The sequence below is a fragment of the Mytilus galloprovincialis genome, chromosome 12 (genome assembly GCF_965363235.1).
Source record: "Mytilus galloprovincialis chromosome 12, xbMytGall1.hap1.1, whole genome shotgun sequence".
NCBI classification, from domain to species: domain Eukaryota; kingdom Metazoa; phylum Mollusca; class Bivalvia; order Mytilida; family Mytilidae; genus Mytilus; species Mytilus galloprovincialis.
Window position 1 is genome coordinate 60,766,526 of NC_134849.1, and position 25,960 is coordinate 60,792,485.

General features: G+C 32.0%; 1 long non-coding RNA gene across 1 annotated transcript; it reads left to right on the forward strand.

The window, feature by feature from the left end:
- The first annotated feature begins 15,451 nt into the window (after window positions 1-15,451).
- LOC143054496 (uncharacterized) lies at window positions 15,452-24,531 on the forward strand. The gene is made up of 4 exons (XR_012971703.1): window positions 15,452-15,575; window positions 16,322-16,386; window positions 23,352-23,374; window positions 24,443-24,531. It is a non-coding gene; the product is annotated as an uncharacterized LOC143054496 (long non-coding RNA).
- Window positions 24,532-25,960: the final 1,429 nt, after the last annotated feature.

Genomic DNA, 25,960 nt, shown 5'->3' on the forward strand with positions numbered 1-25,960 from the left:
TCTTTTGTTAATATTGTGATTTTTGTCAACTTTGAATTGACAGGTAGGAAACCAATAAAGGTTTGTTTTTATTGCAATTACCAATTGAGTATAGCTGTAGGACAAAAAATTCTCTAATTAGCACAAACAAAATTTTTTAAGTTGGAAAAATATTGTTTAAAATAAACAAAATTTTATATGTATTTGGACTGGACATGTAAAATGCAATGATGTTTAGTACTTGTATTTTGTTTACAATTTGAATAAACAATTTTATTGAAATTTTACATAGATTTTTACTGGTAACAAATTATTTCATCCATATTTCAACTTCCATAAACTGCACCTTGAAATACATATAAGTCTGGAAGAGGTTAGAAGACAAAGAGCAAACTCTTTATAAAGCTTTATTCAATTGAAGTCAAAATAATTCAGAGATCAAGGATGACAAAGTGTAATGGATTAAAACCCGTGACACAATGTTCATGTATGTAGTGAACTTTTGTGTTTTATTAAATAGATGAAGTTAAAAGTTATCATTTTATAATATATGAAACATAGTCCTTTCTAAAAATGCTATAGTATATTAAACGTTTATTCATTCACTTCATTCAAAATGTTTTGTTTTTAAAATTCATTGTAATCAGATGTAATCATGATTACTTTAATTTGCCAATGTAACCATTAATTTAATCAGACACTTTCAGAAATGATGTAATCATTAATCTAATTTAATCGTACAAATGACAAAGTAATTGTAATTTAATCAATTACATTGAAAGTAATCGAACCCATCTCTGGTGTACATGTATTACCAGAGTTTAAATTTTGCGATACACAAAAGTTTTCATAAATGTACAAATAAACTATCTGTCACCAAGGTTCCTCCAGAGCACTGTTAGATAAGGGGGAGCTAACTCGTATGTGCTGGAACCAAGGGACAGGGGGTCAGTCTATCGCTAGACTTAATGTTCTGATAGGCATAGCTAAAACGCAAGGAAGGTTTTCATAATTTAATTATTGTAACAATTTAAACGAATGATGATAACAAATCAATTAGTAAACAATTCCAAATAATAATAATAATAATCTAATTAAAGTATCTAAATATTAAATCCAAAGTAAAACTATTTCTCCTTAAAATGTGAAATATAACATAAGTGCCAAAACTACTAAAACATAAAATGTAATTAATCTCAATTTCAAAATATAAAAGTCTCAAAATAAAAGTTTCCCAAAAGTATTTTCTAAAGTTAAATTTATGAGTCAGAGATAAATTTAGTCTCACACTACACAGTCAACTCGTAGACTGGTAGACAGTCTTATAGGGCCAGTATAATGACGTGAGTAGTGTGAGGTTACGCTTCCGAAACACTGACTGTTATCTTAAAAATTCCCAAAAATAAAAGGTGAGTCAAAAATACATTTTTGTCTAAACACTACAAAGTCAACTAGTAGACTGATCGACAGTCCTACAGATCCAGTATAATAGACTTTAGTAGTGAACGGTTAGGTTTCCGAAAGGTGACTGATTTCCCATAATTTCACAATGATATTTATACTAAAACACAAAATAACTCAACATGACACGAGATGTTAATATTACTCTCATTAACAAAAAATATACTTTAATTGACAAAGCCTAAGCCTGTAATGATTTGATAAAATCTTAAACTTTTAAAGTGACAAATGCTAATTACAATTAATATTTCAAAATAAAGTGCTTTGAGCAAACTGTGACATTTCAAGTACTAATGCCACAGCATAGGTAAAATTAATTAAACAGATTAATTAAAACTTTTACAAAATACAAACATTAAATTTTCTTTCATAAAATAAAACATATTTTTATCCAAAATAACACTAACACAAATTTAAGCCAAATAACACACCATGACATTTCTCTTAATTTCCCGTTTCAAATCAGAAAAAGTATCTATCATTATAAACTTTAAGAAAAGATGAATATTATGAAAATGTCTTTAAAAAAATATTTTTTTGCTTAAAAGATTTTCAAATATTTTATTTTTCCATAATTATTTAAAAGAAATATTATGATTCAAATTTAATTCAAATGGATTTTTTTTTATTTTATAGGAAATTTAACGAGATTTCATTGCATATGATTAATTTTTTTTTTAATTCAATGTTTTAAGCTAAATCCAGGCATTCAATGAATCGATATAAAGTTTAACATTTGTAAAACATATTTTATTGTTTACATTTCAACAGAGACCTATAATACGATTGCTCTGATTTTAACAAAAGTGTATACCCTATACATATCTATCGACAGAGTTATTGGTCCTGAATAGGACTGATATAGTTGGGTATGTTCTGTTCTCTAACAAGTTTGCCTCAACCAAATTTTATGAAACTGATACACAATGCTTATTACCACAAAATACAGATCAAGATTGATTTTTGATGGTTTCACTTTTACTGTTCTAGAGTTATGCCCCTTTACAAAAGGAAAAATTGCTGATTTTTTTTCGTTTCTGTTCTCTAACTTAAGTTTGCCTGAACCAAATGTTATGAAACTTATACACAATATATATACTTATTACTGCAAAACTCAGATCAATTATAAGTTGGGGTAGCATCACTTTTATCATTCTTCAGTTATGTGTGTTACATGTTTATATGATATGCAAGCGGGGGCATCATCTGTGTCCCATGGACACATTCCCTTTTTATTTGTATTACCTATAGTCCTCATTAGTATTTTGAACTATTTTTATTCTTTTTGACTAAATTACCCGTTCTAGGTGTTTTTATCAGAGAAAAATGTATGTATCAATCTGGATAGAACTCATTCAAGAAAAATCCCAGTTAAATTGATGTAATGTTTATGAGACCTGGGTTTGCATGCTTGTTTTTATACGCCCATTTACGGGACATATTATGGTATACCGTTGTCCGTCTGTCTATCTGTCTGTCCGTCTGTCAACATGTCGGACATTAACTAAAAAAAGCTTTAACCAATTTGCATAAAACTTGGGTGAATTGTTTATATCTATTGACGTGAGCTCCCTTTCGTTTTTTTATAAATTTTAGATTTTATGTTTCCGAGTTATGTGGTTTTATTCATTAAAAAAGGGGGATTTTCCAGTTTTCAGACAATAACTCAAGAATGCTTTCACCAATTTGCAAGAAATTGTGGTGAATAGTTTATATCTGTTGACATGAGCTCCCTTTCAATTTTTATAAATTTTAGATTTTACGTTTCCGAGTTACAGGGTTTTATTCATAAAAAAGGGTGATTTTCCAGTTTTCGGACAAAAACTCAAAAATGCTTTCAGCAGTTCTTATGAAACTTTGGTGAATTATTTATATCTATTGATGTAAGCTCCCTTTCGGATTTTATAAATTTTACATTTCTGAGTTATGGGGTTTTATTCATTAAAAAAGGGGTGATTTTCCAGTTTTCGGACAATAACTCAAAAATGCTGTCAGCAATTCTCATGAAACTTTGGTCAATTGTTTATGTCTATTGATGTAAGCTCCCTTTTGATTTTCATAAATTTCTAATATGACTGAGAATTAATTGAACTTTATCATGTTTATTTGTTAATAGTCTGACAACAGATTTACTAAGTATTGCGCAACAGCACATTGTATTGCACAACAGCAAAAAATCTTTAATTGAAATTAATTCAATTCATAATTCAGGGGTCACCACACCAGGCGAAGTGAGCGACAAAGTTGCTCTAGGTCTCCCCACTTCGCTCTAGAGAAGCTCCAGGGAGAAGTTTATGTCGCCCTCGATTTTCAGTAAAATTCCCCAATGTCGCCTCATGATTTTTGAGAAATTCTCGATTCAAACGTGAACGACCGATAGGTATTGAAATACAAAGCAAAATTCCCCAAATTCAGAACTGATTTCTCCGCGATAGTATCATACTTCAACATAAAAATTGCATGCCCGGGTGTACTATAAGCAAGAAAAAAGAAAAATCTCGATTTTGTTATGATTGTTTATTGTCCGCCATCTTTGTTATTGAAAATTGTAGATGGCGCCATTTCATCATGGTTTTCATCTCTCATCATTTACCTAATCCATTATTGATATGCACTATTAATTTTGATTTTCTTATATTAACTGACAATATGTGATGCCCCATAAAAAAATTCAGATTTCTTTTCAAAAAACGGAATATTATCAACTGGTATCCGCTTGTATTTTTACTACGTACGTAGTAAGTACACTGCTGGGAACCAGCACAACGATTATAAACTACAAAACGCAGTCGGTTTTTCGTTCAGGATTCTGTTTTACAGACTGATACATGTGCTTTGTTTCAGCTAAAGGTCCTTTAAACAGTATTTCAATGAATATCTGCTCATTTATTTGATTACGAACGGCAATATTTACTTCCAAAGTCGTATATTTAAAAAAAATATAAAGTAAGAATTTTTGACGCGGATCGCACCGTATTTGTTTTTGATTTACAAGTACCAATTCAATTCCGGTTATGAAAAATACGACTTTTCCGATGTTACTTTTTGTGATTTAGTCATATTTAAACACTCGTGAGGTTTTTAAGAATCAATTACATACGTTTCTAACGGCAACTTGATTTTGGAAATCGGCATTTCCATGAAAATACTGCAAACGTGTGCGATTACATGTACACGATTTGAAATTAACAGGCTTACTTGACGTTTTCAACACATGTCAAACAGTTTTCTCTCTGAATTCTTATTAAATATTATTTAAAGAACAAATACATTTTTGAATCATGATCTTAGCTATGAAAGACAGTGAAACCGTATTTTAACTTTTCTTAATTGATTATCATTTTTGTTTTAAAAGGTTCTTGGACTTGGTTTAATTTTAAAATCTTTGAAATGCAGCATAATCTGATCCAGGTCAAATCTTCAATTCATTCAGACCTACCAGAATAAACATAGCTTTTATGCCATTAACTTATGGTCCTTATGTCATGATATTTTTTGACAATTTGCATAGGTACACATGTAAATAAAAAAGTATGTCAGACTACAAGCATGGCAAGACAAGGACTTACAAAATGTACTTCCTTATAGCAATTGTCATGAAAAAATGATTAGAAAAGTAACAAAAAGGTATGGATTCTTAGAAAATTTTATTCATAAAAAGTATAAACGCGATCTGTCGATTTTCCCTGAAATCTTCCTGTTGGGCCTTCACTTCTCCCTGAAGTCTCCCTGTTAGGTCTTCACTTCTCCCTATTTGGCTGCCAGGGAGAAGTGACTTCTCCCTATAATTTTGAAGTGTGGTGACCCCTGTCATATAACCAATTTCAAGTTCTTTGAATACATTTATTTTGAAACCTATAATATGTAAAATATTTAATTACAATCCAAATTGAGACCTGTATCAGGCTTGAATATTGTGTCCATTTTTACCCCAACTGTTCAGGGTTGGACATCTGCGGGCGTATCCAGCTGCGCTCAACGAAGTAGTTTATTAGCTCACCTTGACGTCCTTCATCGTCTTTTAACTTGTACAAAAATCTTCTCTGAAATTACTGGGCCAAATTTAACCAAACTTGGCCACAATCATCATCGCCGACATCGGGTATCTAATTTAAAAAAGAAATGTGTTCTATGACTTCCACCTGCCAACCAAGACGGGCCGACATGGCTAAAAATAGAACCGATTTTTGTCTTGCCTTGACAGATTCCAAAAGTTAGACATAGTTATGCTATTTCTGGCGGCGGCGGCAATAATGTACTAGTTTGTGAATAGGTCACGTTTATGGTAAACCACTAGTGGTAAGTCATAATATTTGGTGTGCAGTTGTATTAGCATTGCCATTGGCACATCTCATTTCCATGGAGATTATTTGGCCCTGCCCCCTCAGTAATGGTCTATTGTCTAAAACTTTTGCTTAAGTTTAATGTATTCATGGTATTAGTTTGTGATTTGGTCAGTTCAATAGGAACCATTTATGGTAGGCCAATGTTAATTGGTATGCATATATATATAAGCATTAGCATGATTAGCACATATCATTTTCATGGAGAATAATTATGTGGCCCCACAACTTGTGTTAATCTTCTTGACTTGAGACAGACACATGTGTCATGTGTTTAAAAAGGGGGAAACTATTTTATTTTACATGTTTTAGAATTGAAACTGGGACTAGATTTGTCATTTTTCAGCACAAGTTACAAAATGTTATTTTACTGTGCCTAACTGATCACCTTTGGGGTAATATAATACCTACAGTGTTACCTGGATAAAAAATTGTCAACACAATTTGTCCATTTAAACTGTACAATAGGTTTTGTGAGAGATTATCAATAGGTGGTTATTTAACTACCTGAAAAAAAATTTAGGGCAAAAAACAACCAGGTAAAATCTACAGGTAGTTAAATGACCACCTATTGATAATCTCTCACAAAACCTATTGTACAGTTTAAATGGACAAATTGTGTTGACAATTTTTTTATCCAGGTAACACTGTAGGTATTATAATACCCCAAAGGTGATCGGTTAGGCACAGTAATACTCTTTTTTTTTAGGTCTAAAAAGTAGTGAAAGCTGAAGAAAAGAGAACAGAAACATAACAACAATAATGTCCTGTTAGATATATACATGTGGCCTACATAGATCTGTTATATAGAAAGGAGGAAAGTGATTCAGGTAAATTGTGCAGTTAATTCAGAGTATTATGAACCTTTATATAAACAGTATTTAGTTATAATGAAATCAGCCATTAATGATTTAATTTACTACAGATCAGAGAAAAGTGATATAAGTGGCATATATAAAAACCATTTAAGCCTTTGACCATGCAAAACATTTGTATGCCCCACCTACGATAGTAGAGGGGCATTATGTTTTCTGGTCTGTGCCTCCGTTCGTTCGTCCGTTCATCGTCCCGCTTCAGGTTAAAGTTTTTGGTCGAAGTAGTTTTTGATGAAGTTGAAGTCCAATCAATTTGAAACGTAGTACACATGTTCCCTATGATATGATCTTTCTAATTTTAATGTCAAATTAAAGAATTGACCCCAATTTCATGGTCCACTGAACAAAGAAAATGATAGTGTGAAGCTCAGGTTAAAGTTTTTGGTCAAGGTAGTTTTTGATGAAGTTGAAGTCCAATCAACTTGAAACTTAGTACACATGTTAACTATGATATGATCTTTCTAATTATAATGTCAAATTAAAGTATTGACCCCAATTTCATGGTCCACTGAACAAAGAAAAAGATAGTGTGAAGCTCAGGTTAAAGTTTTTGGTCAAGGTAGTTTTTGATGAAGTTGAAGTCCAATCAACTTGAAACTTAGTACACATGTTAACTATGATATGATCTTTCTAATTTTAATGCCAAATTAAAGTATTGACCCCAATTTCACGGTCCAGTGAACATGTAAAATGATAGTGCAAGTGGGGCATCCGTGTACTATGGACACATTCTTGTTAATGATAAATCTATTAGCTATACTGCTATAATTGGGTTTTGTGTCGAGCATGAAGCAATAAACTATTTCATATCCATGTATTTGAAATATTCATACACTGTAGCTGTAAACTCATAGTAGAGAACTGAGAAGCTATAAATGTGATGAATTACAAAATGTCAGAGTCTGAAAACAGGGATGATTCCAGGTGTTTTCAAATGGGTCCCTTGACCATCAAATTGGGAATATTTATCCCAATTGGGAATTTTTTACGCATAAAATCTTAGGTGAAATAACATCATGAACATTATTTTCTTGTAAAAACAGAAAATGTATATTAATAAGTTTCACCTGTACACTGATGTAAGAAGTTGTAACATTTGGAATAATTCTGGACGGGCTACTGATTATGACATTTATACTGCACTCGTTCTATTTGAGCAGTCAAAATGCGTTGACTGTATATTTCTATGTCATATACATATGTCACTGACCCGATATCACTTTTCCTCATGAATATTTAAATAGAAGTTGCCGAAATGATATTTCATTATGCATACGACCTCTTCAACCTGTTTTTGTTTCCAATGCATGGACCTACTTAACCTTCAAGTTGTTAATTTTGAATTTATTGGAAAAAGATATTTCATTTGTTAATATTAATGCTTTTTGTTTGAAACCTATAAATCATACTCAAACGATTTCGTTCACCATCGAGTGTGGGTATCACCATGTAAATGTACATTTCATTTAAGAATTGAATGCTTCTTTTTGTAAATTTATTGGGGTGTAAAAGCGTTGACCGAAGTACATTTTGTATGAAGCGCTTCTGCGCTTCATTCTAAAATTGTACGCATGGTCAACGCTTTTACAACCCTATAAAGTTACAAAAAGAAGCATTCAGCCATTCAATACTTATAATTACATTTTTTAGCTAGGATCATGAAAACACAAGTTTTATTTAATTCACCTGTGCACTTTATTGTGAGACCTCGTGTCATCACGAATGATAAATTTTATTGTCTAATGCAATTGCTTACGGAATAACATGTGATGTGCAGTTAGCAAATCAGAATAACGTATTATAATGAAACATACATCTAATGTAATTATTGTGTTGTATTCCGCGAGCATGATATGAGGCCTTTTTAAAGGGGATTTCCCCCAATATTTTTAAAATCACATAAACAACCTTATTTGGATGGAGAGTTGTCTCATTTGCATTTACACCACATCTTCCTATATCTAATTAACGCATTAGGCAACAATTGAAAATGTTTTTTTTTAGATTGCAGTATAAAGACAATAATAGTGCATTGACTTGACATATACTTGACATATCAACGATATGTCAAGTCAATGCACTATTATTGTCTATATATGATAACCAGATCGCTTGACCGTTATTGGATTGAAACCAGGGAAGTTGTCTTAAGATCATTGCACATGATGCACCATCTTTTGTAGGCTTGCATCTTACAATGTAGCTATTGTAACCTAGGCCTTTTACAATAACATAATATATATCAGTTAACATAAACCACTGAAAAAACCCATCCATTGGGTATTTTTTTCAACAACTCAGGTCATCTTTATACATTTACCTTGATTCAAAGTGATTTCAAATTGAAAGCTATTGTAACCTAGGCCTTTCAAATTCAGAAAAGCAATTACCAAAGTTTATATACTTCTTGCTTGCTGTTTATAATATATAGAAGTTTGCCATTGTTTCACTGTACATGTGTAGGTGTCACCATAAGAAACAGGAAATAAAAGCATTGAACCATTGTATTTTAATATTTTTTGGATAATCTTCTCAACTTTTGAAACAGTTCCATAATGTTGACATCGTATTTTATGAATGACCTATCCTCCACATGTATTTTCAAAAACGCTCAAACTTGTGTCTTTTGAGGAAATAGAGCCTGACAAAATATAAAATAATTTCTTTTACAAATCAAGTTTTCATCATATTATATAATATGCTCTGCTGTGCGATCTCCTTTTATGAGATCGGCGCCCATTAACATTTATTTATCAATGTTATATCAAAATTTGAATTTTGCTCTCTGCCGAGGTCTGCTTTAATGACATCCATTTTGACAAAAGCATCTTTTTATCGACCTTCTGGGCGATCTGCTTTTATGAGATCAAGTACTTCCATAACATTTTCATCAATTCAATCTGGCTGCTAAAATCGTTTACCACATGTTGACTTACTTTAATCGTTGTTAATAAAGTGCGATCGTTGACAGCATTCTTATCCTGATTTTAAAACGTTTTGACGACAAACTATGAAAAATTATAGTTGCCTAAATCGGTGACGGATACATTTCTGTAAAATATCGATTTTTATTTTATTTTTACTCAATTGGGAATTGATATTCACATCATTTTTTTTGGGCCGCCGGTCGATTTAAGGGCCGTTTAGCGGCCCTAAACTATATAGTGGAATCATCCCTGGAAAAGATCATATTTTTTGCTCAACCAGTAATGTTGAGAACAGCCACAGATTTTACTTGACAAGCTCGGCATTATCTTGACAGTACCTAACTAGTCTTGACCTTAAAATTTAGTCTCAACTGGTCTCAACTCTGTCTGTACCATTGATCTATGCAGGGTTTCGACTGGCGTTCGCCATTTTTGCATTTTGCGAGAAAAAAAAATTGTGGCAATTAAAAATCATGATTGGCGAAAAAATTAGGCGCTGGAAATATATATAAAACGGTTGGTTCGACTTCGCCCATCTGGTTAGTTTTCATGACTATGATTGCATTTTATTAACAACGATTTAATTATGTCAACATGAGGTAAATAATTTTAGCAGCCGGATTCAATTGAAGTTAAAATGTTATGAGAGTATGTGGTCTCGTAAAAGTAGATCGCTCAGCAGGTTGATAAAAAAAATATGCTTTTTGTCAAAATGGGTGTCAAAACAGACCTCAGCAAAGAGCAAATTTTATATAACATTGATGAATGAATTTGAATGGTAAAAGCAGATCCCCCAACAGAGCCGGTTATTTTGATTAAAACTTGTTTTGTAAAAGAAATTATTTTATATTTTGCTCTTTTTTCTGCAAAAGACAAAAGTTTGAGCGTTTTTGAAAATAATGTTGATAATAGACCATTCATGAAATGAGACCCACCCCCTGAAATACGATGTCATCATTATGGAACTGTTTCAAAAGATATGAAAATGATCCAAATAATTTTAAAGTTCACTGGTTCAATTGCTTTAAATAACTTATCAATTAAGCATATATATATATCCTTTTGTAATTGCTTTTCTTAATTCAACAATTGGCCAGTTCTATTTGAAATATATTTAAATATTTTTCACTGGTTAATATGGCAAGCCGTTTTGCTATTTAATCTAACTTCAAGATATCTCATAAACTTTATAACATACCTTATATAATAGTTCATTAGATATTTGATATAGTTTGAAAGATATCTTATAAAGTTTATAAGATATCTTATATAGTTCACGAGATATCTGAATTAATTTATGAGATGTCTTATACATGTAGTTTATAAGATACATGTATCTCATATAATTTTCTGAATATGATATCCAATGAACTATATAATAAAATTAACGGTACCAATTTTCTTTCACCAGATGCGCATTTCGACAATACATGTCTTTTCAGTGATGCTCGTGGCCAAAATATTTGAAATATAAGATATCTTATACGATATATTATTTCGTCTTAGATTGTATGCATAAAAAATTCCCAATTGGGATAAAAATTCCCAATTTGATATTCAAGGGACCCATTTGTAAACACCTGGAATCATCCCTGGTCACAGTATATACCCTTTCTGAGACCTGAATTACACATATATTACGGATTACCCCTGACTTAATGTTATTTTCCAGTGCAGGTATTTGTTGACAACACATATATTGAAAAACCCAACCTGATATGTTCGGCATACGTGAAGGATTTTCTAATTTGCTGTGAACATAATTTTATCGTGTATGTAATAATTTATAATAACACTTTTAACATTAAATTTAAGTATTAAAAGTGTAAAATGCGTGATTTTGTATCAAAAATGTATTATTGACTGAAGCACGTCATTATTTTCCCTCTGTGAGCCTCTGACAGTCTGATAGCTTTTGACTACGTCACATAGTAACCGGTGTTATGATGACGTTTTTGAGGTTCCAATTGGGGATAAAAACGTCGTATATACCCCGGCAGTTTCCTGAATATATACTGACATCTCTGTGTTGTTATCCAATCACAAACCTCGACACATTTGTAATCCGTAATATAAACCTATGGCAGGCCCTTTAGCTATTAATTCGAATTTCAAATGATCTCATAATATATATGATATCTCATATAATATATAAAATTTATTTAAGATATCTTAAAGTATATGAAATATCTTATAAATATGTTTTGTATAAGATATCTTATATAGTTCATTGGATATCATATTAAGAAAATTATAAGAAATTAAGACATCTCATAAATTATTTCAGATATCTCGTGAACTATATAAGATATCTTATAAACTTTATAAGATATCTTTCAAACTATATCAAATATCTAATGAACTATTATATAAGATATCTTATAAAGTTTATGAGATATCTTGAAGTTAGATTAAATAGCAAAACGGCTTGCCATATTAACCAGTGAAAAATATTTAAATATATTTCAAATAGAACTGGCCAATTGTTGAATTAAGAAAAGCAATTACAAAAGGATATATATATATGCTTAATTGATAAGTTATTTAAAGCAATTGAACCAGTGAACTTTAAAATTATTTGGATCATTTTCATATCTTTTGAAACAGTTCCATAATGATGACATCGTATTTCAGGGGGTGGGTCTCATTTCATGAATGGTCTATTATCAACATTATTTTCAAAAACGCTCAAACTTTTGTCTTTTGCGGAAAAAAGAGCAAAATATAAAATAATTTCTTTTACAAAACAAGTTTTAATCAACATAACCGGCTCTGTTGGGCGATCTGCTTTTACCATTCAAATTCATTCATCAATGTTATATAAAATTTTCTCTTTGCCGAGGTCTGTTTTTACACCCATTTTGACAAAAAACATATTTTTGATCAACCTGCTGAGCGATCTACTTTTACGAGACCACATACTCTCATAACATTTTAACTTCAATTGAATCCAGCCGCTAAAATTGTTTACCTCATGTTGACATAATTAAATCGTTGTTAATAAAATGCGATCATAGTCAGCATTTTTATCCGGATTTTAATATGTTTTGAAGACTAACTATGAAAAATTATAGTTGCCGTAATCGGTGACGGAAACTTTTCCAGAAATACCGATTTTTTTTTATTTTCCTGAATTGGGAATTTATATTGACAAACATTTTTTTTGGGGCCGCTGGCCCATTTAAGGGCCGTTAAGCGGCCCTAAACTATATAGTGGAATCATCCCTGCACTGTGACATTCCCGGCTTAGGGCTTATATCCCCTTCGCCTTCGGATCAGGGGATATAAACTCTAAGCCGGGAATGTCACAGTATATACCCTGTCTGAGACCTGAATAACATATAATGTTAGCTGGTACTTGTGGTATATATGTTTTTTGTAATAGGCCTCGTTTACCAAAGTTAAGATGATAGTGCATCATATGCAATGATATTCATGTATTACAACTTCCCTGGTCTGAATCAAATAATTTCTTCAATCAGTGTACAGAAGAAATTTACTTAATATTCATTTTCCGTTTTTACAGGAAAATGATATATTATTTCGTCTTATACATGTTATATTGAATGCATAAAAAATTCCCAATTGGGATAAAAATTCCCATTTTAATATTCAAGGGACCCATTTGTAAACACCTGGAATCATCCCTGTTAAGGGGTCATATTTCAAATGAGGGTTAACCTCTTGAAAGGGGGTCTGCAAATTAAAGTTCCAGTCAAATTCATGGTATATTACAACATCACAATTTGATAAAAATGACGCATATTTTCCCAATAAAAAAGGGTACAAGTAGTTTAGAAAAAAGTCAACAATATCACTGCCGTTTTTACAGGAAAATAATATTATTTCGTCTTAGATTCTATGCATAAAAAAAAAATCCCAATTGGAATAAAAATTCCCAATTTGATGTTCAAGGGTCCCATTTGAAAACACCTGGAATCATCCCTGAAGAGGTCAAAATGGTATCAAACAATAAATACACAGGCATCTTTATAGCATGTTATCATTATTTCAACCTGATATAACTCTCATTTTGTCTTGTCACTGCTGACAGCTGAATATTTGGGGTCCCTTTTTAGCCCCAAACACATGTTATTTTGTTTTCTCAGCGACTTGCGGTAGACCTACATTCAGAACAATATATATGTGAGACACGCCTTTAATAGATTTAATTTAGCTATGGAACCAGGGTTCTTTCCTTTCCAGGCAATTGATTGAGTTAAGCTATTTCAATTGATATTTTATAGTTTGTCTTTATATGTTTGGATGTTTATACACTATTGTTTCAAGTGAGACTGAAGGTTGGCGCCTATTAAATCGTTTAAACTGGCTGCATTTGTTTGTACCTGTCCTAAGTCAGGAACCTGATGTTCAGGATGTGTTGTTTGTTGATGTGGTTCATAAATGTTTCTCGTTTCTTGTGTTTTATATAGATTAGACTGTTGGTTTTCCTGTTTGAATAGTTTTACACCTGTCACTTTTTGGGCCCTTTATACCTTGCTGTTCGGTGTGAGCTAAGGCTCCATGTTGAAGGCCGCTCTTTGACCTATAATGGTTTACTTTTTCAAATTGTGACTTGGATAGAGTTGTCTCATTGGCACTCATACTACATCTTCTTATATCTAATGAATGTCTTATCTGACACTGACTGTCTTTGCCTAAATTTAGTACCATTTTCATCAAAGAAAGAAAGGACACCGTCGATGGTTTCCTCTAAAATGTGACATATATTCAGAGTTGTTTTCTTCATAAAAGAATTAATAATGTGACTTGCTTAATTTCTTGCTTCTGCACAGCGGTCTGTTGTCAAATAGATCAGTCAGAGCTCAGACATAAATAAGTCTGAATCTGCTTTAACTCATAGAGGTCTAAATTTGTAAGTTTTAGGATTTTTCTCCCTTAAATGCAAGACAAAATACGACTTTGATAAGTCAAATATTGTTAAGCAAGAAATAATTGACAAGAATCAAAAAGTTGCAAATATCGACTCCTACAAGTCGATAAGTTATCAAAATTGGTTAACTTCAAGACCCACGCATATTTATAAAAAGGTCATGCATCTAAATCAAATAATGACAACATTGAAAGACAATGCTTTGTCTTTTAAGGAAAAATATAAATGAGAGTCTAAAAAATCGGAGATAATGTTAATTAACTTTACAATGCAACCACCTGGAACCACACTTAATGAGGTAAAACATCTGTGTTTAGTAAGGATGTTCCATTAGATAATTAAATATAGATGGCTCAAGTCCTTGTGAACTCTCAAACAGGTTTTTGCTGTCATAGATGGTGTACTTGGCCACCAAGTAAAATTTAGTTTTTTCATCAAGATAAATAGACCTAAACAAGTCTGTCATTTTCTGACTTAGATAAGTCTAAAATTGAAAACACATTTTTATAATAAATACATGTTTTGACTTCTTTAAGTCAAAAACAAAAATCGACTTGTTTATGTCTGAGCTCTGACTGTACATCAACAAAATATACGACTTTGTTACTTGGCAATGATTTTTCCCTGCCCCTCAGACTCATGGTCTGCTAAAGAAAATTTTATAAACTGGTTCCTTATGTTTATCAGGGATACAGCTTTGGGTAACTGATAATTTCTTCTAACAAAGACCTAGATCAGATATTTGATGTAAACATACTCAGGAGTCTATTTCTAGAACGAAAGAAGCACAACTAATATCATGAATATTACAAAAATAGATTTACGCACAACAATTTATCGATAATGGTAAATAACACTCACAGTAGCAACAAATAGGGTTGCGAACACATAGTTTTGACAAACAATACACATTCATCTTTATAACATATTCTTATTTAAACCTGAAATAGAAACATTTATATTCTCATTTTAAGCATCTGTCATCAGTATTTATTTGATCCCTGTCCAGTCAAGTTGTTCCCTGTCCAGTCAAGGTGGTGTTATAGGTAAATGTCCAGTTCATTTGATCTCTGTCAAGTCATGGCTGTTATTATAGGTAAGTGTAAATTATATGTGAACTATATAGGATCATTTAATAACTACTGAAATTTGCTTCTGAAATTAGTTTTCAAACTCTTAAAGGGGAGATAATCAACAAGTAGTTTTAATATTCAAAATACCCAAGACCAATACTTTATAGTAAACAAGACACAGACATCAGAGAACATGATGACATCATTGCATATTTATTTTCCTTCAAAAAAAGTTTGGTAGAACTTATGTGTAAACTTGGGGTAAAGTATAAAAAAAAATGTGAGGTATTTGTTGGAGCTTAATTAACTATCTTAAAAAGAAAGCAGAACACAGTCATACTGTTAAACGCTTACTTCATCTAAATGGAGTGCTAAGCCACACTGACATCAAGCCTATATAAAATAGGTAAAACACATCATAACTCTCGCAATATTTTCAACAGTATATGTCAATGAGAACGCAACCCAACAAAGTAAAAACGGAGATGTGTAGAGGTCAAAATATAGTCAATGAAAAAAAATTTCAAATGACAAGGTCTAGATTTTCATGAAGCTGGCCATAAGGTTAAGGATTTATTTATGTTAATGAAATAATTAAAAAAATATACCTTTATTGTTCATAATTGTTGATAAAGAAACATTTATATATATCACAACAGTTACTGAAAACAAAAAGTACCGATAAAAGTATTATTAAGTCATTAGTGATACATATATTTTACATATATCAGACTTAAACAAGTAAATATGATTTATCAATATTTTTCAGAGATGCTTTAGATGATGGCACTTTTTTACTGATAAACATAGCTGACCTCAGTTTTCATCAAATTAGTATGTATTGTATCATATATATGTTTTAGTTCACCTGGCATTCTCATCACTTAGCGTCAGTTGTCTATCGTTGTTGTTAAATTTCTACAAAAATCTATCCCGAAACTATTGGGACAAATTTAACCAAACTTGACCAAAATTATCATTAGAGTATTTAGTTTTAATAATATGTCAGATGATCCTGCCTGCCAACCAGAATGGCTGACACGGCTAAAAATATAACATAGGTGTAATTTGCAAGTTTGTCTATTATCTTGAAAACTAGTATTAATAGAGAAAATCGGACAAGGCAGTTCAGAACGTTGATATCAAAACTGTCAGAAGACTATTTATAGGAGTTTTTGCCCTTATATGTCAAATTTTACTGATTTTTTTTTTAAATTTCTGCTTATTATTTTCCAAAGTATAATAGATAAAGAAAAACTTTTATATGGAAAAATTATCAGACAGACAAGATCTACAAATAAGACAAACATAGCTGAAATCGTCAGGTGACTCCATATTTTAGTCATTGCTCTTTAAAGACCAATTTTTCAACAATTTTTTGCAACTTTGATTAATAATCTACTCCTCTAAAACTACTGGCCACAATCATTATTATCGTATATATTTAAACAAATATGTCCGATTGCCCTATCTGCAAACAAACATGGTTGACATGGCTTAAAAAATAGAACATGGGGTAAAATGCAAGTTTTGTCTATCTTGAAAAATGCTGTGAAGAGTGACTATCTGACAAGAGCAGACATGTTCTTAATTTTAAGAGCTTCCCTTTGTCTATTTATGTCAAAACTGTCTGACGACTTCTTACAGGAGTAATTGCCCTTAAATGTAAAATTTTTACTAATTTTTTTCATTTTTGCTGATTATTTTGAAATTTATTATAGATAGAAAGAACATTTAATAACCCCGTTTTACCTTTGAAACTTGAGAAAAAATGTTTCATTTATGCTTTTTACCCAGGGGCTTTCTGGAAAATCCCAACTTGAAACTCGGTAAAATGCTTCCATTGAAAATTATTTATTTTTCGGAGACAGTAGATGAATTATCTACAGTCCTTGTTTGGCGATTTCAAGATGTCGTACTAAAAGCTGTGTCATCAATATTTTGTACAAGACTTTAAAAAATAAGCCTTTCATGATAAATTTTGTATATATATATATATATAGAGAGAGAGAGAGACAGAGATTCTTACGATCTTCGTGTACAGATGGGAAAGGTTAGCTGCTTTTCATAAAATTAAGGATTATATATACGTATATAGCGTTATTTGCTTGACATATTGGAGAAAATATTTACATGTATCCACTACAACTTTACTGACTATAGTGAATTTCAATTAAAGGATGTATTTATTCGCACTTAAGGAGGCTCGTGGGTATAAGATTTTCAGAATAAAAATAAACATTTATTTTTCATTACAAATTTTATTAATTACCTTCAGTAGTTGTTACTTTATCATATGGTACAAAAATCATTCCAAAAAATCAATTCGTGTTGGCCCCAGGTGACTTTTAAAATATAGATATCATTGAAAAAGCTCCAAATTATCTCCCTTTGGTGCAAAAATGCCATTTTTTGGCATTGAAATTGAAATATCTTTTTTAACTTATCGGCGAGCTTTTCTCATCACTTGGCGTCCGTCGTCCGTCATCTGTCGTCTGTCGTCTTCCGTCGTCGTTAACTTTTACAAAAATCTTCTCCTCTGAAACTACTAGGCCAAATCAAACCAAACTTGGCCAAAATCATCATTGGGGTATCTAGTTTAAAAATGTGTGGCATGACCCGGTCAACCAACCAAAATGGCCGCCACGGATAAAAATAGAACATAGGGGTAAAATGCAGTTTTTGGCTTATAACTCAAAAACCAAAGCATTTAGAGGAAATCCGACATGGGGTAAAAATGTTTATCAGGTCAAGATCTATCTGCCCTGAAATTTTCAGATGAATCGGTCAACCCATTGTTGGGTTGCTGCCCCTGAATTGGTAATTTTGAGGATATTTTGCTGTTTTTGGTTGTTATCTTGAATATTATTATAGATAGAGATAAACTGTAAACAGCAATAATGTTCAGCAAAGTTAGATTTACAAATAAGTCAACATGACCGAAATGGTCAGTTGATCCCTTTAGGAGTAATTGCCCTTTATAGTCAATTTTTAACCATTTTTAGCTCACCTGACCTGAAAGGTCAAGTGAGCTTTTCTCATCACTTGGCGTCCGTCGTCCGTAAACTTTTACAAAAATCTTCTCCTCTGAAACTACTAGGCCAAATTCTACCAAACTTGGCCACAATTATCCTTGGGGTATCTTGTTTAAAAATTGTGTGGCATGACCCGTCAAACCAACCAAGATGGCCGCCATGGCTTAAAATAGAACATACGGGTAAAATGCAGTTTTTGGCTTATAACTCAAAAACCAAAGCATTTAGAGCAAATCTGACATGGGGTAAAATGGTTGATCAGGTCAAGATCTATCTGCCCTGAAATTTTCAGACGAATAGGACAACCTGTTGTTGGGTTGCTGCCTGTGAAATGGTTATTTTAAGGAAATTTTGCAGTTTTTGGTTATTATCTTGAATACTATTATAGATAGAGATAGACTGTAAACGGCAATAATGTTCAGCAAAGTAAGACCTACAAATTAGTCAACATGACCAAAATTGTCAGTTGACCCCTTAAGGAGTTATTGCCCTTTATAGTCAATTTTTAACAACTTTTCGTCATTTTTTGTAACTTTTCTAAAAATCTTCTCCTCCAAAACTACTTTGCCAAATTTAACCAAACTTGGCCACAATTATCATTGTGGTTTATAGTTTAGAAAATGTGTCCGATGACCCAGCCTACCAAACAAAATGGCCGACATGGCTAAAATTAGAACATAGTGGTAAAATGCAGTTTTTGCTTTATATCTTTGAAACTAAGACATTTAGGGCAAATCTTTCAAGATTTAAATGTCCATCAGAATAAGATATATCCCCTCACAAATTTTGAGTTGAATCGAACAACCTGTTGTTGGGTTGCTGCCCTAAAATTGGTGATTTTAAGGAAATTTTGCAGTTTTTGGTTATTATCTTGAATACTATTATAGATAGAGATAAACTGTAAACAGCAATAATGTTCAGCAAAGGAAGATCTACAAATAAGTCAGCATGATCAAAATTGTTAGAGGACCCCTTAAGGAGTTATTGCCCTTTATAGTCAATATTGAACAACTTTTCGTCATTTTTGTAACTTGTATAAAAATCTTTTCTAAAACGACTTGGCCAAATTTAACCAAACTTGGCCACAATCATAATACTAGGGTATCTATTTAAAAAAAAAAGTGTCTAATGACCCCGCCTACCAACGAAGATGGCCGACATCAGTAAACACATTAACAGGTGAGCGACACAGGCTCTTGAGAGCCTCTAGTTCATAAATCTAAGTAATCTTTTCCAAAAATCTTCTCTGAAACTACTGGGTCAAATCAAACCAAACTTGGCCACAATCATCATTGGGGTATCTAGTTTAAAAAATGTGTGGCATGACCCGGTCAAACAACCAAGATGGCCGCCACGGCTAAAAATAGAACATAGGGGTAAAATACAGTTTTTGGCTTATAACTCAAAAACCAAAGCATTTAGAGGAAATCTGACATGGGTAAAATGTTCATCAGGTCAAGATCTATCTGCCCTGAAATTTTCAGATGAATCGGTCAACCTGTTGTTGGTTGGCTGCCCCTGAATTGGTAATTTTGAGGAAATTTTGCTGGTTTTGGTTATTATCTTGGATATTATTATAGATAGAGATAAACTGTAAACAGCAATAATGTTCAGCAAAGTTAGATTTACAAATAAGTCAACATGACCGAAATAGTCAGTTGACCCCTTTAGGAGTTATTGCCCTTTATAGTCAATTTTTAACCATTTTTCAGAAATCTAAGTAATCTTTTACAAAAACCTTCTCCTCTGAAACAAAAGGCCAAATTATTCCAAACTTGGCCACAATCATCTTTGGGGTATCTAGTTTGAGAAATGTGTCCGATGACCTGGCCATTCAACCAAGATGGCTGCCACGGCTAAAAAAAGAACAGAGGTAAAATGTAGATTTTGGCTTATAACTCTGAAACCAAAGAATTAAGAGCAAATCTGACAAGAAGTAAAAATGTTAATCAAGTCAATATCTATCTGCCCTGAAATTTTCAGATGAATTGGACAACAGGTTGTTGGGTTGCTGCCCTCCAATTGGTAATTTTTAAAGAAATTTTGCTGTTTTTGGTTATTATCTTTAATACTATTATAGATAGAGATAAACTGTAAACAGCAATAATGTTCAACAAAGTAAGATCTACAAATAAGTCAACATGACCTAAATGGTCAATTGACCCCTTAAGGAGTTATTGCCCTTTATAGTCAATTTTTAACAATTTTCATTAATTCGGTAAATTTATGTAAATTTTTACCAAACATTTTTCTTTGTTACTAATGGGCAAAGTTCATTATAGATATAATTGTAAGAAGCAAGAACGTTCAGTAAAGTAAGAACTTCAAACACATCACAATACAATTTTGTCATGAATCCATTTGTGTCCTTTGTTTAAAACGCACATAGAGCAAGGTGAGCGACACATGCTCTATAGAGCCTCTAGTTTATTGTTGTTTTCGAATAAGCTGAGCATAAACTAAATAATTGTAAAATTTTAGCGATTTCTGTAATTTAGTAATTTTTTTATTTCAATATTACCGCTTTTTCCCCTATTAGTTCAACAGAAAAAAAAAGACATTAACAAAAATGTATGCTTCTTTCGAAGGCAGATTGTGAGCGTAAATGAACGGTGACCCCATTTTTGTCGAGCCTTTGACTTTAGTCGAAAAAGCGAGACTAAGCGATCCTACTTTCCGTCGGCGGCGGAGTCCACAAATATTCACTCTGTGGTTAAAGTTTTTGAAATTTTAATAACTTTCTTAAACTATACTGGATTTCTACAAAACTTGGACAGAAGCTTGTTTATGATCATAAGATAGTATCCAGAAGTAAATTTTGTAAAAATAAAATTCCATTTTTCCGTATTTTACTTATAAATGGACTTAGTTTTTTGTGCGGGGAAACACTACATTCACTCTGTGGTTAAAGTTTTTAGAATTTTAAAAACTTTCTTAAACTATCCTTGGTTTTTCCCTAACTTTGACAGAAGCTTGTTTATGATCATAAGATAGTATCCAGAAGTAAATTTTGTAAAAATAAAATTCCATTTTTCCGTATTTTACTTCTAAATGGACTTAGTTTTTTGTGCGGGGAAACATTACATTCACTCTGTGGTTAAAGTTTTTAGAATTTTAATAACTTTCTTAAACTATCCTTGGTTTGTACCAAACTTTGACAGAAGCTTGTTTATGATCATAAGATAGTATCCAGAAGTACATTTCGTAAAAAAATAAATCCATTTTTTCTGTATTTTACTTTTAAATGGACTTAGTTTTTCTGTGGGGAAACATTACATTCACTCTGTGGTGAATGTTTTTAAAATTTTAATAACTTTCTTAAACTATCCTTGGTTTGTACCAAACTTGGACAGAAGCTTATTTATGATCATAAGATAGTATCCAAAAGTAAATTTTGTAAAAAGATAACTCCATTTTTTCTGTATTTTACTTTTAAATGGACTTAGATTTTCTTCCAGTTAACATTACATACAGTTTGCAGTTAAAATTTTCAAAACATTTATTAGATTCATTAACTATCCTAGATTTTTACCCAACTTGGACAGAAGCTTGTTTACAATCATAAGATAGTATCAAGAGGAACATTTTTATTGATTTTTTTCCTCATTTGTTGAGCCTGCGATTTACAGCAAAAGTAGGCGAGACACTGGGTTCCGCGGAACCCTTACAATTTTTTTTATTTCATTTTTCTATTAAGTATAAGATTAAGTTCATTTATAGAAAAATATATCGAAATCTTATATTAGATAATTAGACCCGCGAGCCCCCTTAAACTATAAACAGTTCATACAAATTAGTGCTGGTATATAAAAGAAAGTGCCATGACTTCATTCTACAGAACGGGTTTATTTCTATGAAAGAGGGAGGAATGTAATGAATATTGATAACACCAGTTTACTTGGAACTACACATACTTGGGTTTACTATTACATATGTACATTCGGAAGACTACTACGTCATATCATGGAATTCCGGGTTTCCCCATGATAAATTTGATAGTCATTACCTAGTTGTTATCCAGATCAGACGTCCCCACATAGATGAGCGACCTTCTAGATGACAAATGCCTCATGGTTAGGATTGTTATACTAGGGTAATATAACACATACACATAACCCTATAAAATCATTACAGTCCTGGTTGATTACAGGATAATGAAAATAGTTTTGCAGAATAAATAATTTGGCCAACGATGTTTGATTCTTTATTGTTTGTTGAATGTGTTTGATTGAGAACAACAGGAAGTGTTAAATCGGGGAAGTTGTTTAAATGCAAATCGTTGTTTGTGAATCTTGTATGGAATACAGAATCATTATAAATATTCTTAAATACACAATAGATAAATAAATTTTAATATTTATGTTGCTCAATAAGTGCAGAAATAAATATTAATCTCTGCTAATTTTTGTCTCGCCTTGACGGAGTCAAAAAGCTATACATAGGTATGCTGTTTCCGGCAGCATCGACGGCGTCAACAATGTATTAGTTTGTGATTAGGTCTAGTTTATGGTGAACCACAAGTGGTAGGTCAATCATATTTGGTATCCACTTGAATAAGCATCTGAAAACAACTGAAATGGTATATACATTATGAAAAAATGTTAAAGGTATGTTATTGAGCACTAAACACAGGCAAGGCTCAGTATCTCTCATTTCAGTATTTACCATTTCAGAGTTGTGGTTGTTGATAATTTTCAATTAGCAGAAACATTTAGCCTGGCAATTATTACTCAACAGATTTATACATTTATTTTTCTATTTTAGGAAATATGGAAGATTGGAATGAGGTAAGATGTTTTCTTCTTTAAAGTCAAACAGTCGAGTGATTTTTGTCGAACCTGCAACATTTATTTCTCGAAAGCGAGACAATGTGATCCTAGATTCCCTCGACGGCCTCAACATTAAGGTTCATTCTGTTGTTAAATGTTTTTTTAGACATCAATTTTTCTTGTCAAACCTTCATGGAATTTAAAGAAACTTGGAACAGAAGCTTTTTTATGAACAAAATACTGTAACCATTATAACTCGTGCAATGAAACATTATATTTTTTAACTGCTCGCTCAACATGGGAAAGAAGTGACGAAAACAAAAAGTTTTTGACAGAAATGCAACGAGCTCAAAAGAGGTCTATTCATTTTAATTACCAAAGCTTACCTATTGTTTGCCATAAAACTTGGAAGTAGTGATTAACATCTGTAAAAACACATAAGTGTCAAATATGTCAAATATGTCCCCACTGGCAAAAAGGGTACTTGATCATTAAATAGTCACTATTTATTAATTTCTTTTTCTTGATTGAAAATATGTTTTTAGGCTAAAATATTAAAAACAACACTGTTATTTCTTTAACCGGGAAAGCTCAGAGACATTCAAAGTAAATCTGACAAAAAAGTTATATCATCAAACATACAAATATTACACTGTTCCTTTCCAAGTTGTTATAAATTGCATGTTTATATTGAAAATATTGAAACACAATTTTCACTCAGATTAGCTTTTTTATGTGAGGATCAAATGTTTTTAAAAAAAGTGTTTTTCTTCTTCAAAACTTAGGATCAGTATACAATGTAATCATTAAAATGCATAAGCAGGGTTTCCTGTGGGTCTATTTCCTTTTTCACCACCTCTTTTGCCAAAACAAAATATTTTTTGGCTGCTTTCAATCCCCCCCAACACACACACATTGTTTGTCACATAATTGTATAAAGAGTACAATGTCTCCCTTGTATTAACCAATAAAAATTGGTAACTCTAAAGTGTTCAATAGTTATTGTCTGGCGTTAGCGTGAAAAACATTTAAGTTACTACACTTTTTACATTCTGTTAAATGTAAACTCTTATTTCTTTCCTACAGAAACTTATTGAAGCTGCTATAGACGGAAGTGTAGAAGAATTGAAGCTTTGCCTAGCAAACGGAGCTATCATTGATTATCAAGGGGAGGTAAACTTGTAACATTGAATATCAAGAAAGTAAACTTGTAACATTGAATATCAAATCGGTAAACTTGTAACATTGAATATCAAGAAGGTAAACTTGTAACATAGTAGGTAAACTTATCATTATGATCATGATACATCAACGGTGTTCAACACAGAACATGATACATTATGACTTAACACAGATGTTCAACACAGAACATGATACATTATGACTTAACATAGATGTTCAACACAGAACATGATACATTATGACTTAACACAGATGTTCAACACAGAACATGATACATTATGACTTAACACAGATGTTCAACACAGAACATGATACATTATGACTTAACACAGATGTTCAACACAGAACATGATACATTATGACATAACACAGATGTTCAACACAGAACATGATACATTATGACTTAACACAGATGTTCAACACAGAACATGATACATTATGACTTAACACAGATGTTCAACACAGAACATGATACATTATGACTTAACACAGATGTTCAACACAGAACATGATACATTATGACATAACACTGATGTTCAACACAGAACATGATACATTATGACTTAACACAGATGTTCAACACAGAACATGATACATTATGACTTAACACAGATGTTCAACACAGAACATGATACATTATGACTTAACACAGATGTTCAACACAGAACATGATACATTATGACTTAACACAGATGTTCAACACAGAACATGATACATTATGACTTAACACAGATGTTCAACACAGAACATGATACATTATGACTTAACACAGATGTTCAACACAGAACATGATACATTATGACTTAACACAGATGTTCAACACAGAACATGATACATTATGACTTAACACAGATGTTCAACACAGAACATGATACATTATGACTTAACACAGATGTTCAACACAGAACATGATACATTATGACTTAACACAGATGTTCAACACAGAACATGATACATTATGACATAACACAGATGTTCAACACAGAACATGATACATTATGACTTAACACAGATGTTCAACACAGAACATGAAACACATCATGACACAACACTGATGCTCAACACAGGACAATAGACACATCATGACACAACACTGATGCTCAACACAGGACATTAGACACATCATGACACAACATTGATGCTCAACACAGAACTAGAAAAAAACATCATGACGAAACACTGATGTTCAACACACAGCATGAGACATATCATGACACAAAACTGATGTTCAACACTGAACATGAGACGTTTCATGACACAAAACTGATTTTCAGCACAAAACATGAGACATATCATGTCACAACACTGATGTTCAACACAGAACATGAGACATATCATGACACAAAACTGATTTTCAGCACACAACATGAGACGTTTCATGACACAAAACATGAGACATTTCATGACACAAAACTGATGTTT